At 35.6% G+C, this 17,372-nt stretch overlaps 1 protein-coding gene across 1 annotated transcript in view; it reads left to right on the top strand.

Annotated features, from left to right (window-relative positions):
• Positions 1-17,372, top strand: part of LOC141392453 (uncharacterized) — a 159,608-nt gene that overhangs the window by 101,866 nt on the left and 40,370 nt on the right. The gene's annotated exons all lie outside the window — the stretch shown is intronic.

Raw genomic sequence — 17,372 nt, 5'->3', positions numbered from 1 at the left:
GTAAGAAAAGTCTATAGTCGGACGGAGCCGACCATGGGATACCCTATACCACTATCCCTGGACAATCGCTCTCCATGGAACTTCTTTTCAATGATTGTGAAAATTTAATTATCAAATATCAGAGATGTAATGTATAATACTTATGACCAAAACCAAAAAGTTATCTAGCATGACAAAGACATTTTTGTAGCAGGAAAGGAAAATTTAATTCACACAAACTAAAATGTAATGAAACCCACATATGTAGTACTACTAATTCCGTTGTTTAACCGCTACGTTATTGGATTTTTTTCTAATTTCACACAAAAGTTTCAGTCCATTTAACACGCTATGTATTATCTGATCTTCACGTTGGTTTGTACGCTTCTTCTTCATCATAAACTCAAACTTTGTTTAATTTTGCGGGTTATTATTTTGACCTACAGAGCCGCTACAAAATTGGTTAAAATTTTTTTTTTTTTTGGTCACAGACACACATCTCAAAATCGCTTTATCTCGTCGAGATATGAAGATTGGTATACCACATTGGGGGTCTCCGACGAATATTTCGCGGTGTTACATGAATTTTTACCAAAACAAACTTATAATACCCTTTTCCACATTGTGGTATAGGGTATAAAAAAAAAGTAAAAAACTTTATAAGTTAAACGATTTTATGTTAAACATACATTGCAATGTTTAAGATAAATGTACTAAAAACCAAAAAATAATAAAATAGATACAGTCGTGGGAATTATAAACATATGCATAGACTAGACTAAAATAAAACCGTGGGGCACGTCAATTGTCTACAAATTATCGACTTAATGTGCGATAGAAGAATCGTTTAATTCGTCGTTAGGCAGTTGGGCCGCAGACGGTGAGGAAATTACTTACTATTTTCTTGCTCATGGAAATTCCACTCCATGTAAATAAAAGAGATGTTTCAACTAGTTTATCGTTGGACATTCACACTGCTGGCTGGCGAGGAATCGTTTTCACTGCTCGTAGTTTGTCTTTAATCGACAAAGTACTACTCGCTCACCACTATGAAACCCTAAAACTCGCTTATAATCGAGCTTGCTAGTTTGTTTCCACATTCTAGCCCTACTTATCACACGTCCATCGTTGTCGGTTGAACAACTGCCTAATTATAGTGTAACATTACAAAACAAACATTTTAATCAACGATTGTAGACAATTGACGTGCCCCACGGTTTTATTTTAGTCTAGTCTATGCATATGTTTATAATTCCCACGACTGTATCTATTTTATTATTTTTTGGTTTTTAGTACATTTATCTTAAACATTGCAATGTATGTTTAACATAAAACCGTTTAACTTAAAAAGTTTTTTAACTATTTTTATTTTCTAGTTTTTATTTCGCATTCTGTTTAATTCATTTAGTGCTTCATTATTGCAAGGTTTCTTGCCCGTTAGTTTATTGCAGTCCAACTGTACCGCTAACGACGTACCGCTAACGACGTATAATTTTTAGCCACCCTAACGCCACACAGTCCTCAACACGATAAAAAATCTTGACTTGGGTGGTGGATTCAGGCTGGATTAATCAGATACCTAAATTACAAATTCAATTTCTAAATTTAAATCTTAATTATACGCCATTTAGTGGCTGCGCCCATCTTAAATACTGAGGTTGTATAGTGCACTGTATTCTTCTTATCAAGCCCTTTTATTTGATACCCATATTGGTGGGATTGATAAAAAATTGTTATCAGCCATTTGGTAGCGGCGGCCATCTTAGATTTCAATTTTGCATAGTAAATTGTATTCTACTTGTAGAGACCTTTCATTTGATACCCATGTTGATGGGATTGATAAAACCTAAGTTATCCGCCATTTTGTAGAGGCCGCCGTCTTGGATTTTAATTTTATATAGTACATTGTATTCTACTGGTTGAGCACTTTCATTTGATACCCATACTGATGGGATTGACAAAACCTACATTATCCGCCATTTTGTAGCGGCCGCCATCTTGGATTTCAATTTTTTATAGTATATTGTATTCTGCTTGTTGAGCCCTTTCATTTGATACCCATATTGATGGGATTGATAAAACCTACGTTATCCGCCATTTTGTAGCGGCCACCATCTTGGATTTCAATTTTTTAAAGTGTATTGTATTCTGCTTGTTGAGCCCTTTCATTTGATACCCATATTGATGGGATTGATAAAACCTACGTTATCCGCCATTTTGTAGCGGCCGCCATCTTGGATTTCAATTTTTTATAGTATATTGTAGTCTGCTTGTTGAGCCCTTTCATTTGATACCCATATTGATGGGATTGATAAAACCTACGTTATCCGCTATTTTGTAGCGGCCACCATCTTGGATTTCAATTTTTTATAGTGTATTGTATTCTGCTTGTTGAGCCCTTTCATTTGATACCCATATTGATGGGATTGATAACACCTACGTTATCCGCCATTTTGTAGCGGCGGTCATCTTGAATTTATAATGATAATGAATAAAAATAATTGTATTGTCACCAAAATTAAAAGTGTATACAAAATTTCAGATTAATCGGTTGACAGGAAGAGGGTGAAATTTGAATTACTAAATTTGTCCCAAGAATAAATAAAACAAACGGGGTGAGCTAAATAAAACCATTTAATACAAATATTACGATACCATATTTTTATACCCTAAACCACACTGTCGTAAATGGTCTCAACAACATAATAATCTGCTGAAAAAACCGATGTTCTACGGTCAACAGTCTTAGTTTAGAACACTGTTATCAATTTTTAATAGTCCAATTTAATAGTCCAATCGACGGGAAATTTTAAATTAGGTTTGAGTTTATGACTCTAACTTACTATCTCAAAAGATGATCATATATTATTTAACAACTTAAATGGACGAACACTATTGTGTGAAAATTGTAAAAATTTTAAATGTACAGCCTGTGTATTTATTTTTGGAAGACACATTTTGATCCAGTACGTGATATTTGGAAGAGGAACTCTCGACCTTTCCATTGATGTATATTATGTTGACGTAGGTGGTCAGATGGCAGTGTTACAGCCTAATGTATAAAGGGATCTCACAGTGCGTAGGGTATTATAATCACGAAAATGTTGTAGTTGTAGTTCAATGCTACCAAAATTTTGCACGAGGTAAGATTTTAGGTCAATGAGGATACCAATAAATTTGGTGGATGATCGAATGGTGTTTAGCGCGCGAAATTGCTCACAATTTTTGTGTCAAAAATATTTAAATTTAAGTTTTAGTCCATATTTAAATTTCTGGAGGTATATTTCTGCCAACTAACTTATATAGACAAAATTAACTATTGAAATTTTTCTTCCAGCTTATTGAAAACGGTACTGCTCCCTAATATATAGGCGGGTTCCTTAGTTTTTTTGTTGTGTGTAAAAACATACATTTTTATTTCATGCTACAAAATATCGCTTTCATTATAAAGCAATTGTCGGTATCACGGTGGAGAAACCACGACAGAGAAATTCCACGCTTTAACATTGAAGGAAATCGGAATAAACTAGGTGATGCTGAGGGTATTTAAATTTCTGTATAATTTTTATTTTGCTCAAACATAATGTTATACCTCGAAATTTTGGTGCCTTAAGTATATCGATCCTAATATTTCGAGTAAATAAAACATATTAAGATATATAAACTATAATGACGGCGACTGTCACACACGGATAAAACAACTCATTCTTAAATTCTTAGTCCTGAATTTGGCAAAAAAGTTGATTAGGATTAAAGATCAAAAGTTTTGCGGAGGAGATACTAAAAGGAATGGATCGACATTGACCATTATGGAAGTGGATCTCCAGCCACTACATATGGTGCCTATAGGGTTTTTACACCCTTCGCGCTGTTTGCTCAAGAAGTATGGACTTGCCCCTGAAAAAAACTTTTACCATCGTAATTGAGGCAGCGAATGCAAGTTGCTTCAACAAAAATCAAAGTGTTTCGATATCAGGTCTTAAAGTGAACTTATCCGAAATTTAGTGTGGGAGGTACCGGATGGTAGATATATTAGGATGTGTAAAGTATGGACCAATTCGGCCACTCCCTTCAAGAGTTACCGTACGAACAATTTTTCCGAACATTTTGAACTTTTGTGGGGGAGGTACCTGAAGGAGTGGACCGATATGGCTTATCTTCGAACTTAAACTATGTTTGGACAAAATATTACTAAGGCCCATGGGCGTAGATAGCTATGGGCAGGGGGGGTGGGGGCAGCTGCCCCCCCTAGATCCTTCAAAAAAGTTTTGAAAAATTATACTGTTATACAAAAGATAAAAAAATTGCAGATGTTCTGATGTACTATTTTTTATTTTATAACGGCAAATGAGTGCCTAATATTTTTCGAATTTTTTTAAAAGGGTTTAACCTAACCATTTTTTAATTTTGGACCGAATCGGTTGATCTGTTCGAGAGTTATTGTGCGTCCAGAAAGCCACACGAAAGGAGATAGCTAAAACGACTCCAAATTGTCTGAAACAGATTTCGTCCAAACATAATTGAGGCGTTCAGCGCCAAAACGGCCTAACCCACATGTCCACAAAAATCAAACAGACTATAAATATCTAACCAGAATCTTTTGAAATAGCTATTAAAACAATTCCATATTGCATTGATTAAAACTAGGTAATACTACCTTCTAAAACAATACAATATGAAATTTTTTAGAATTTGTTTCAAAGGGTTTCAGTTAAATCTTTACAGTCTGTTTAATTTTGTTGGGCATATTGCTCAGGCCGTTTTGGCGCTGAGCGCCTCAATTGGGATCTAAAATAATTATGTCGATACGACACATTTTGGTCGTATGAAAGTGTATATAACCTCGTTAGCCTCAAGGCTGAGGGAATAAAAATGCCATACCAAAACGTGGACCTATGTTCGCAATTTTGAGAGGGATATTGTCTTTTCGGTGGATAAATTGTTTGACCACCTTGAACTTGGAAAGCCAAATTTCAGCCAATTTAATAACTTCCAAATACGTAAAATCTAAATTCAAAATTAAAGCAAATATATTTATAGATAAAACAAATGAAATCGGGTGGTACCGTTATATGGGGGGCTATACCTATGTCCATAATTTTTGGTGCAGATTTGATCACCCTAAATGCCTAATAATAGCTTTCCAAAACTTTATCTCAATTTTTGTGGATGATCAATTTTAAAATGGAAATTGGTGTTCGAAATTGGGGCGAACACTATATTTGTATTAAGACAACGAAGAAAAATTAGGGTGTAATTTCATAAATTTTATTAAGAACAAACAATAAAACACGGTGCCCAAAATTGGTTGGGAGTTTTTTCCGTGAAGCAAAGCGGACATAACTAAAAAGAAGTCAGACTCCCAACGATTTTGTTCCTAATTTCAAAGTTTCTTTTTTGCTTTTCGAAAATTTTCATTATTTTTTATTGATCAAAGAACTGTTATAAATTTTAGAGAAGATGTTAGAATATAAACGGAATTGTACATTTTGGAAAGTTCAAGTGTCAAACGATAGGGAGGTTTCCACAAAATCTTCTAGATTTCATAATATTACACTGAGCAACATTTTCAAGGTAATTTTGTGCAAACAATTTCATATGCGGTTCTTTTGAAAGTACAGACGCAATAGACAAAAACCCTCTTTGGATTTTATTTTGTTAGATCGGGTTCGGATTTTATGGCCCTATCTAAACATGGCTAAATATTGACTTTTTAAAGAAAATCGGGGCTATATCTTTGAAACCAATACGAATCTTTCCATGACATCCGCAGCAAACTTGTAGATAAGAACATGAAGAATGTATTTGGAAACATAATGAACACGAATAACCTCATTTATTGCCTCAAATTTTATAATATATCTAAAATTTCAGTGATTTGTATACATTTCGCAGCGTATCTCCAAAACCGTCAAATTGTTCTTAATGTTATCTTTGGGAAAAAATATTCACTGGAAAGTAATACACAACTCTTCGGAAAATCTCATTGTTGTAAAATTCCTCTATCGCGTTGTTTGTAGCATATTATTCAACGACAATTTGATAAATATATCAACAATACATTGAAATTTCAAATATGAGAATAAACAGCCTGTGTGAACGTTGTTTGAAATATGTTTTGTAGAAAGTATGATATGAAATACCGCCTAAACAACATGAAATAAGTGTTTTACAGTTTCAGAATGTTGTGAAGAATTGCTAAGGACATTATTTGGAAAGTTTTTGCGAAAGGCTACTTGGTTCAACTCTCAATAGTTTGGCAGTTACTGACCATAATTCCAGGAATTATGTAATCTTTGCTATATTTTATCAATTTTGATGCGCTATGTGCGGTTTCTCGTAGTTCGTATGTCAGACATATAAGTTCTACTACTTTAGGACTACAATATTGCTGAAGACCGCAAAGCAAAATTCTTATTAGTTTCTGAGATAATGCACGAATCAATTAAAAAAAGGGTCGTTTTAGCCCGGTATAGATGAGGCCATAAAATCCAAACCCGATCTAAAAACACGAAACCCAACTAGGGGTTTTGTAGTCTTAATATGTACTTTCAGAAAATGCCCACTAGAAGTTGTTTGCATTTTTAGTGTTGCACAGTGTTATTTAAAAATGATATTATATCTGAATTTGTCAGTAGCAGTTCGGAGAAATTTTACCCGGCTACGGTATTCGACGAAGACACAGTCGTATATTCGAGTATATTAATTACTTAATTTAAAAAAATTTTAAGTGAAAAAAATTCAAGTATTTGCATTTCTTTACAAAAACTCTGTATTTTTTCAATAGTAAAAATATTTTTGAAAAAAAAATGCGTGATTTTTTCAAAATATTTTCGCCTGCGGCGCTCTTCGGTTTTATAAGAGTATTTGCAATATTTTAGAAAAACTTTGTAATTCCAAAATTGTGAAAATATTTTTTCAAAAATATTTTGGTTGCGGCGCTTTTCGTTTTTATAAAAGTATTTGCAATTTGTTAGAAAAACTTTGTATTTTCTAAAAATCGCGCAATTTTTTCCAAAAATATTTTCACTATTTTAGAAAAAATGTTTTCGCCTGCGGCGCTTTTCGGGATTTTAAAAGTATTTGCAATTGTTTAGAAAAACTTTGTATTCTCTAAAACTGTAAACATATTTTTGTAAAAATCACGCGATTTTTTTTCAAAAATATTTTCGCCTGCGGCTCTTTTCGTTTTTAAAAAATATTTGCGTATGTTCCCAAAAACTTTGTACTTCCTAACAGCTACACCTAACTCTCAGCGCGACGTAAAAAAAATATTCACCAAGTGGTCAAACAAATTCGCCTGAAATTGTGGGCAATGGTACTTTCGTAACAGAAAGAAAAATATCTATTCCATATTAGTTCAGAATACTTCATGGTGGATGTTTTTTACTTGTTTCTCATTAGGTAAGTACCTAAATAAAGGTTTTAAAATTATGTATGTAAAAACAAGTAAGCCAAGGCTATAGTCGGACGCGGCCGACCATGTAATTCCCTACACCTTTGCCCCTGGGAATTAGCTTTCCATATATAAAATAAACTTATTGTAAGAAGTAAATTTGTGGATTCTGGTACCGTATCACACCAAGCTTTAATAATAACATAATAATTGTTTCACAAACATCCCAAAAGGGACAACGCTCAATGATATGGAACCCACAGCCTATCTCCGAGTCCGAACGGCGTGTCCTACGACACCACTTGTAGAGTAGTTTTACATGACTGAAATACTCAGAAAATGTCGCAAACCTTACTGAAGGATATTTTGCAACCGTTGAAAATTTGATTTTGTCTGGCTGGCGAATCGTTTTGAAAAAAGGTGGCAAAGCAACCCATGCTGCAATTGGTCCATTTAACCCTCTAAATATTATCTGATCGCCATCTCAAATTGCAAGCTTCTTCTTTGAGGCGATCTGCCTATTATTGCGACCTACAGAGCATCTACAAAATCGAATAAAAATTATGTTTTTGGTCCATTTCACCCGCTAAATATTTCACGATCAACACCAATTAAAATAGCGATCTATTCTGATTTGAAGCCGACGTCCATACCAAATTTCGTGACGAACGGTCCATAATTGCGGTCTAGAGTTTGATTACAATTTATAATGGATAGACGGACGGACACACATCTCAAAATCGCTTTATATCGCCGAGATATGAAGATTGGTATACCACATTGGGGGTCTCCGACAAATATTTCGCGGTGTTACATGAATTTTTACCAAAACAAACTTATAATAACCTTTCCACATAGTGGTGTAGGGTATAACTATACACATCACCAAAAAAAAAAAAAAAACAAGAAATTGCCCCCCCCCTAGATTTGATCCTGGCTACGCGCTTGCTAAGGCCAAATGTTGGACCGAATCGGCAGATCCGTTCTAGAGTTATCTTGCGTTCCAACCACCTCACGCGGTGTCATAGGGGTTTTTTGCAACTTTCATGCTATTTTCTCAGGAAGTATGGACTTGCCCCTAATGAAACTTGTACCATTGTATGGGGGGAAGTGAATACAAGTTGCTACAACAAAAATCTAATCGATTCCAGAGCAGGTCCTAAAGTGCACTTTTCCGAAATTTTGTGTGGGAGGTACCTGAAGGAGTGGACCGATTGAGTCCATATTGAAACCTTATCTAAATCTGGTACACATTTCAGGATGTGCAAAGTATGGACCAAATCGGTTACTCCCTTCAAGAGTTATCGTGCGCACAAATTTTCCGAACATTTTTTAACTTTTGTGTGGGAGGTACCGGGAGGAGTGGACCGATATAGCCCATCTTCGAACTTAAACTAAGTTTGGGCAAAATATTACGAAAGCCAAAATTTAAACCGAATCGGTTCATCCGTTCGAGAGTTATCGTGCGCTCCAGTCAGCCAGACAGACAGACCGACAGACGGACGGACATTGCTCAATCGACTCCTAATTGTCTGAAACACATTTCGTCCAAACATACTTGGGGTCTGAAACCATTATTTCGATGAGGCACATTTTGCCCGTATGAAAGTGTATATACCTTCGTTAGCATAAATGTTAATAGCACTGTGCAACAAAATGGAGCTCAAAGTCTGGGGGGTGGAAATTTCCTTTTGGGGATGAAAGCTCTTGGTGAGTATATACAGAACCCAGAAGGACAGATCCGCCGTGAGTCGAACTTTTGATATATGGCGTGATGAATATTTGGCTGGAGACCCTATAAGCCCTCAGATATAAGCGTTATATATTTGTCAGCAGTTGCTTTAGCTTATTTTTGAGATCACATTTCTTCAGCCAAATCAAATGAGGATTATTTTCGTAGAGCATTCTGACCTTCTATCTCGCTTCCTTCAATGTCCTTTTCGTCCTTTATTTTAAGAGCCACTATAAAAGTACCACAAGATGACGTTTTTCAGCTTCGAAATGTTCTGCAAAAATGTCGGCCAGAATATTTTAGGTACGGCTCTCATTGACAACTAATCGATTTTGTCGCGTTTTCATAGTCATTTTTTACATTTACCCCTGTTTGCTCAGAAAAAAACTGTGTTTTGTGTTTTTGTATGTTCTGTAACGAATATACAAAAAACAAAATATAGTCTTTTTTTGAACAAAAACAGGGTAAATGCTCAAAACGACCACGAAAACTCGACAAAACCGATTAGTTGTCAATGAGAGCCGTACCTAAAATATTCTGGCCGACATTTTTGCAGAACATTTCGAAGCTGAAAAACGTCATCTTGAGGTACTTTTATAGTGGCTCTTAAAATAAAGGACGAAAAGGACATTGAAGGAAGCGAGATAGAAAGTCAAAATGCTCTACGAAAATAATCCTCATTTGATTTGGCTGAAGAAATGTGATCTCAAAAATAAGCTAAAGCAACTGCTGACAAAGATATAACGCTTATATCTGAGGGCTTATAGGGTCTCCAGCCAAATATTCATCACGCCATATCTCAAAAGTTCGACTCACGGCGGATCTGTCCTTCTGGGTTCTGTATATACTCACTAAGAGCTTTCATCCCCAAGAGGAATTTTCCACCCCCCAAAATTTCGGTTCACAGTGTAGTATAAAAATGCTATGCATATGACTATAACCGGACGGCAGCAACAAGTCGCAATCATTACAATGAAATTCCGCGGAGATTTAGTGCGCAGATATATTGGTATAGGGTTTCACATGGACCCTATACCACTTTTGACCCCATCAACGTAAAGCATGTGGTCGGTCTTATATACAAATGATGTCAATAATGTGGTCAATATGGTATAGTAAATTTTCCTATAATGATCACAATTGCCACCAATATATTGATCACATACCATCTGAAATTTAATTTAAAGTACACGCAATTATTTATATGTTGCCGCACTCCATTTTGATCTTTTGGTCTTAGAATTCGACTAAGGCTTGCCTAGCATTAAGTAATAAGTTGTTGTCGGAAATCCGCTTTCAATGATCAACCATATCGAATGCCTTGGACTGATCAAGAGTTGTCAAAATAGCCCGTTCTGATCGCCCGAGAATTATGTCATTCGCAATATTGCCTGCAAAGCTTTTGTTGCGCTATGCGCATCCTTGAAAACAGGGTAGCTAGAGGGGAGAACTCTTTCAGTGATAGAAACAACGCGGATTCTAAAACTTTTGATACTGTGGTAAGAAAAGTTCGATTGATGCAGCTTTCATTGAATTAACAATCCCTGGTCTTTCCAGGTTGAGGTTTGTTAAGGGAAATGACGTTGTATAGGTCACACGCTACGGAGATCCGCTCAACACACAAACGGAGATGCATATTTTATGCCAAACAGTTTGAAACGAATTTGGTCAACATATATTTAGGGTTTAAAACAATTAATTCGATGAGACACATTATTGATAACTTCAAAGTGTACATTCCACTTAAAAGCCTGCTGGTGATGGAGGGTATACCAACAAAGCTTAAAAGCTTATGTTGTATGTGTAGATTGTAATAACAATACCACACCCCATTTGTTGTGAGGAATTTAACTGTTGCTGCAATAAAACAAACATTTAAATGTCCTCTATAAGTTAGATGTTGTTTTTGGCTTGACCGGCAATTTATATTTTATGATACCACAGCTGAATGTTGAACTAGCAGCAAAGCCATGCCGAACAGCACACACAGCATGCTCAAATATTAACAATGAAAAACCACACGAAGACATAAATAGAGCTTCTAACAAAATCATAGAATTCTTTTTTTTTATGAATTTCATGTTCAATATAAGCAGAAATATAAACGGATCAGGTTAAAAGCTTATTTTTATTGTATGGTTGATTTATTTATCTTATTTTTCTCTCACCCACTGACTATCTGTCAAATGAACAAAATCCATAGGTCCGTCGGGCGGTGTGGTTAAATGTTTTAGCCATTAACGAATGACCACCACACAAAGTGAATGGGTGGCGTCGGTTGCCTTCTGGAATAGCATCAACATAAAAAGTCGTAACCTACATTTTATCATTAAGTTGTAAATTACTCAAGAGTTTATGTTAAATTGTGGCAGTTCTCATAAAAAAAGGATAACAACGACACGAACATGAACAACCGTCATCAAAATGTATACAACCGGCCACAAAGATACAAATAGCCCAGCCAGGACAAGGACATGAATGAAATAATACAATCACCACAGACAGCAGTGTACAAATGGCTTTGTTAGTTAACCCAGCAGCTAGCCAGCCAACCAAGCAGCCAGCCAGATGTTGAGGTTGATGGTTTTTGGGACATTAAAATTCGTAATTTTTCATCTTAACTACCGGTCTGTCTAGTTGAAGGTAAAGTAAATAATTTAGGAATGAAAAAATATCTTGTAATTATGTGCTAACAAAAAAGGCTTCTTCCTCAGACATCATAAAAATAAAAGCAGAATTATAAGGAAGAAAATTCCCATAAGATATGAATATTTGTCCGCCTGTCGGTCTATCCATCCGCCTGTCTGTTGAAATCAAGATACAGCTTGCAATATTAACTATAGAGCTTTATAAGTTGGTATATGACATTAAATTATTCCCAGGATAGTAGGTATTGTAATGGGCTATATCGGTCCAGGTTTTTATGTAGCCCCATGGAAGGTTACTTTCCGATTTTCGGTATTTTGAGGGCTGTGACCTATCCACCAAAATGGCTCAAAACTTCGTATTTAGTCTTCGCTGGGGTACATAGCATTCCAGAAAATTGTCGGTATAGGTTCACTGCTTCGGATCCTCCCGATTTTCGGTATTTTATAGGTTGCCCACGAAAATGGCTGAAAATTGGCTTTAAGTCTGCCTTGGGGTATAAAACCTTCTGTGTATATAACTTCTACCTAAAATTGGGGGTATACTACTTTGTACCTGAAATTTGTCGGTATAGGTCAACGTCTTCATATGTTCCCCATAGGACGGCACATCCCGATTTTCAGTAGTTGAAGGTTATGGTCCCAATATTCCACTGAAATGACTGACATTTGTCATTTAGTCTTCGTTGGGGGTATAAAACTTTTTACCAGAAATTTGTCGTTATAGGTACACATCGTTATATGACCCCACTAGCAAATGCCCGCTACTTCGTATGCGGAAAGGGCATAAAATATATATGAACAATATTTAATATGGAAGTGGTGAACACTGACGATTCTGTTGTACTAAAACCTATTTTTAATACCAACATTTAATCGATATAATTCCTTTAATTCAAAAAAAAAAAAAAAATATCTGCCGTATCGCAACCCTGCACAGCTACCATATTTTTTATTTCGGATTTCCAAAACTACGACCTCATATCACTGACATACACCAACAGCGACTCATATTGCAAATTTCAGACTTGACTTCTGGTTTTACTCCTTCACTTACACAGCATTCCCTCCCAATACGAATTTCCAAACACTAAACTTTATCTCACCCCTTTACAAAAACAATAACGCACATTCACAATTCAAGGTTCTAGCTTCAGCGGTTTCGCCAAGAATAGGTTCGTAAAATTTTCGGAATATATCCCCATATAACGGTATCCCACGACTTAGTGTATTTTAAAAATAGAACAAATCTATTCTGTCCAATTTTCTTTACATTTGGACCTTGAATACTCAGAGGATATAAAACCTTAATTTAAAAATAGTCTACTTCAATCCACTTTTATTAGAACAGGTATTTTGAAGACTAAGAGTATTTTGAAGATTTTATGCACATTTTCCATCCGAACTCCGAACTTTATCTTAAAGTTCAGAGTGATCTTCACAACAAATATTTTTCCATTTCGTATTTTTTGTCCAAATTATATAATCCAAGCTTTGTTCCTACACCCAACACCAAATTTAGTACCATTTAGTACTTTTCGTTCCCCTATAGAAGGTATTTTTCACTTTAACCGTTTACACAATACCAAAATGGTTTTTGTGCCAACATGTTACCAAACTTTTGGTACACATAATTAAACGTTTCAAAACTTACTTTCTTATATTCAACATATATCCCAACCGCAATTCACTTTTCCAGCTTTATATGTTCCCCTGAAACCAACTATAGTACTATTTAGTACTTTTAGTATAAATAAGTACGAATTTTCAAAACCTCCTCCCTACCTCCACTCTAAACAACAATTGCTAATCTAATACCGAATCAAATTTAAAAATTCCAGTTCTGCCCCTATACAAAATCACAAATTGTACAAAATTCTTTACCATATATCAAATACCAAAATGTACCAAATTTTGTACCATTTACTACTTATCGTACACGACTTTCCAAAAACTACTTGCATACCTCAGTTCTTTCGTTCACCTAAATCCAAATTATATAAATTGCCAAAGTAACCGAAATCCTACACTCCAACAGCAATCTGTTCACGCAAATATAAATTGTATCGAATTTAGTACCATTTAGTACTGCTTCGTGCACATTAGTATGATTTTCTAAAGTTACCTCCATATCTCAATTCTACATTCCAACAGTAATCTTAATTCCAAGTTTCACGATTCCAGCTCTATCTTCACCCAAATCCAAATCATACTAAACTCACTACCATTTAGGACTTTTCGACCTTTGGTACATCTTTCTTACTCTTTATCAGTGACCCTTATTCCAAATTTCAGCACTATGTGTTAATTCAAATCCAAATTGTACTATATTTAGTACTTTTCGTACACTTTTAGTTCGAATTTCCAAAAACCTGTCTTTGTTACTCTCCATCAATGACCCTTATTCAAAATTCCAAGATTCCTGCTCTATCCGTTCACCCAAATCCAAATTGTACTTAACTTAGTACCATTTAGATCTTTTAGTACACTTATAGTTCGAATTTCCTAAAACCTTTCTTTGTTACTCTCCATCAGTGACTCCTCATTCCGAATTTCAGGATTCCAACTCTATGCGTTCACCCGAATCCAAATTGTACTAAAATTAATACTTTTGTTAATCTCCATCAGTAACTCTCATTCCAAATTTCAGGATTCCAGCTCAAACCGTTCACCCAAGTCCAAATTGTACTAAATTTAGTACCATTTAGTACTTTTCGTACATTAATAGGTCGACTTTCCAAAAACCATTCATTGTTACTTTTCATCAGTGACCTTCATTGCAAATTTCAGTATTCCAGCTCTATCCTTTCATCCAAATCCAAATTGTACTAAATTTAGTACTTTTCGTGCACTTACAGTTCGAATTTCCAAAAACGTTTCTTTATTACTCTCCATCAGTGACCCTCATTCCAAATTTCAGTATTCCACCTCAAATCCAAATTGTACTAAATTTAGTACTTTTCGTGCACTTACAGTTCGAATTTCCAAAAACGTTTCTTTGTTAATCTCCATCAGTGACCCTCATTCCAAATTTCAGGATTACAGCAAAATCCGTTCACCCAAATCCAAATTGTACTAAATTTAGTACCATTTAGTACTTTTCGTACCTATATAGTTCGAATTTCCAAAAACCTTTCATCGTTACTCGTCATCAGTGACCCTCATTCCAAATTTCAGGATTCCAGCTCTATCCCTTCACCCAAATCCAAATTGTACTAAATAGAGTACTATTTAGCACTTTTCGTACACTAATAGGTAGAATTTCCAAAAACCATTCATTGTTACTTTTTATCAGTGAACTTCATTCCAAATTTCAGTATTCTAGCTCTATCCGATCACCCAAATCCAAATTGTACTAAATTTAGTACTTTTCGTGCACTTACAGTTCGAATTTCCAAAAACTTTTTTTGTTACTCTCCATCAGTGACCCTCATTCCAAATTTCAGGATTCCAGTTCAATCCGTTCACCCAAATCCAAATTGTACTAAATTGAGTACTTTTCGTAGACTAACAGGTCGACTTTCCAAAAACCTTTCATTGTTTCTTTTCATCAGTGACCTTCATTCCAAATTTCCGTATTCCAGCTCTATCCGTTCACCTAAATCCAAATTGTACTAAATTTAGTACCATTTAGTACTATTCGTAACCTTATAGCTCGAATTTCCAAAAATCTTTAATCGTTATTCTTCATCAGTGACTCTCATTTCAAATTTCAGGATTCCAGCTCTATCCCTTCACCCAAATCCAAATTGTACTAAATAGAGTACCATTTAGTACTTTTCGTACACTAATAGGTAAAAAAACCATTCATTGTTACTTTTTATCAGTGAACTTCATTCCAAATTTCAGTATTCTAGCTCTATCCGCTCACCCAAATCCAAATTGTACTAAATTTAGTACTTTTCGTGCACTTACAGTTCGAATTTCCAAAAACTTTTTTTGTTACTCTCCATCAGTGACCCTCATTCCAAATTTCAGGATTCCAGTTCAATCCGTTCACCCAAATCCAAATTGTACTAAATTTAGTACTTTTCGTAGACTAACAGGTCGACTTTCCAAAAACCTTTCATTGTTTCTTTTCATCAGTGACCTTCATTCCAAATTTCCATATTCCAGCTCTATCCGTTCACCTAAATTCAAATTGTACTAAATTTAGTACCATTTAGTACTTTTCGTACCCTTATAGTTCGAATTTCCAAAAACCTTTCATCGTTATTCTTCATCAGTGACTCTCATTTCAATTTTCAGGATTCCATCTCTATCCGTTCACCGAAATACAAATTGTACTAAATTTAGTACCATTTAGTACTTTTCGTACCCTTATAGTTCGAATTTCCAAAAACATTTCATCGTTACTCGTCATCAGTGACCCCCATTTCAAATTTCAGGATTCCAGCTCTATCCGTTCACACAAATCCAAATTGTACTAAATTTAGTACCATTTAGTACTTTTCGTACCCTTGTAGTTTGAATTTCCAAAAACCCTTTGGTACATCTTTCTAGCTCTCCATCAGTTACCCTCATTCCAAATTTTAGAATTCTAGCTCTTACCATTTTCCTAATACAAAGGGTACCATATTTAGTACCTTTTAGTACTTTTCGTACACTTCTAGGTCGAATTTCCAAAAACCCAGCCTTATCTCACCCCTACACACCAACAGCAACCTACACCCAAAATTTCAACTTTCTAGCTTCAGCGGTTTCGTCTGGGCGCTGATGAATCAGTCAGTCAATCAGTCAGTCAGTCAGTCAGTCACTCACCTCACTACTCTTTTATATATATAGATAAGACGGCCCTCCCGGTTTCGATTTTTAAAGGTTTCCGTGCCATTATCAAACCGCAATGGATAACATTTGGTATTTTGTCTTCGATGAAATATTCCAGAAGAGAAGTAATAGTATAGGTCGACGTTTTCATATACCCGCCATCGAAGGGTACCTCTTGCTGTGGCCTCATTATCCACCCAAATGACTGAAGTTTACCATTTAGTATTCTGTGTGGGGTACTTAACTTTCCGCCAGAAATTTTTCGGTATATGTCCACGTCTTAATAAAGCCCCCATAGAACGGTTCCTTCCAATTTTCGGCATTTTGAAGGTTGTCACACGAAAATGGTTGAAAATGGGCATTTGGTCTTCCTTGGGGAAATAAAATTTTCTGTAGCATAAAACTTCTACCTGAAATTGCGGATATACAACTTTCTGCCAGAAATTTCTCGGTATAGGTACACGCCTTTTTATAGCCCTCCCCTCCCCAGGACCGCTGCTCCCGGTATTCGATTTTTTTGAAGGTTTTATCGTTATTAACAAACGGAAACATTCCAGAAGAGAATTATCAATATAGGACCACGTTTTCATATTCCCACCATAGAAGGTTACCTCCCGATGGAAAAACGAAAGAAATACAAACACATGTACACTGTCAAGCACTCCACGCTGTTCGAGGACATCGAGCTGACAACCCTCCAGCCAAGTCTGAAACGTTGGATAATCAACTATATGTGTGGTTGCCAGTCGTATGTGGAATTCAGGAACAATAAATCCAAGCCCCGTAGAGTGAAACAGGGAGTTCCCCAAGGAGGGGTGATATCTCCGGAACTGTTTAATCTCTACGTTTCCTG

Source organism: Musca autumnalis, unplaced genomic scaffold (genome assembly GCF_047663935.1).
Source record: "Musca autumnalis isolate F117 unplaced genomic scaffold, ASM4766393v1 scaffold_2, whole genome shotgun sequence".
Taxonomy (NCBI): Eukaryota; Metazoa; Arthropoda; class Insecta; order Diptera; family Muscidae; genus Musca; species Musca autumnalis.
The sequence above is the reverse complement of the archived record's forward strand: the minus strand, read 5'-3'. Positions and strand labels throughout refer to the sequence as shown.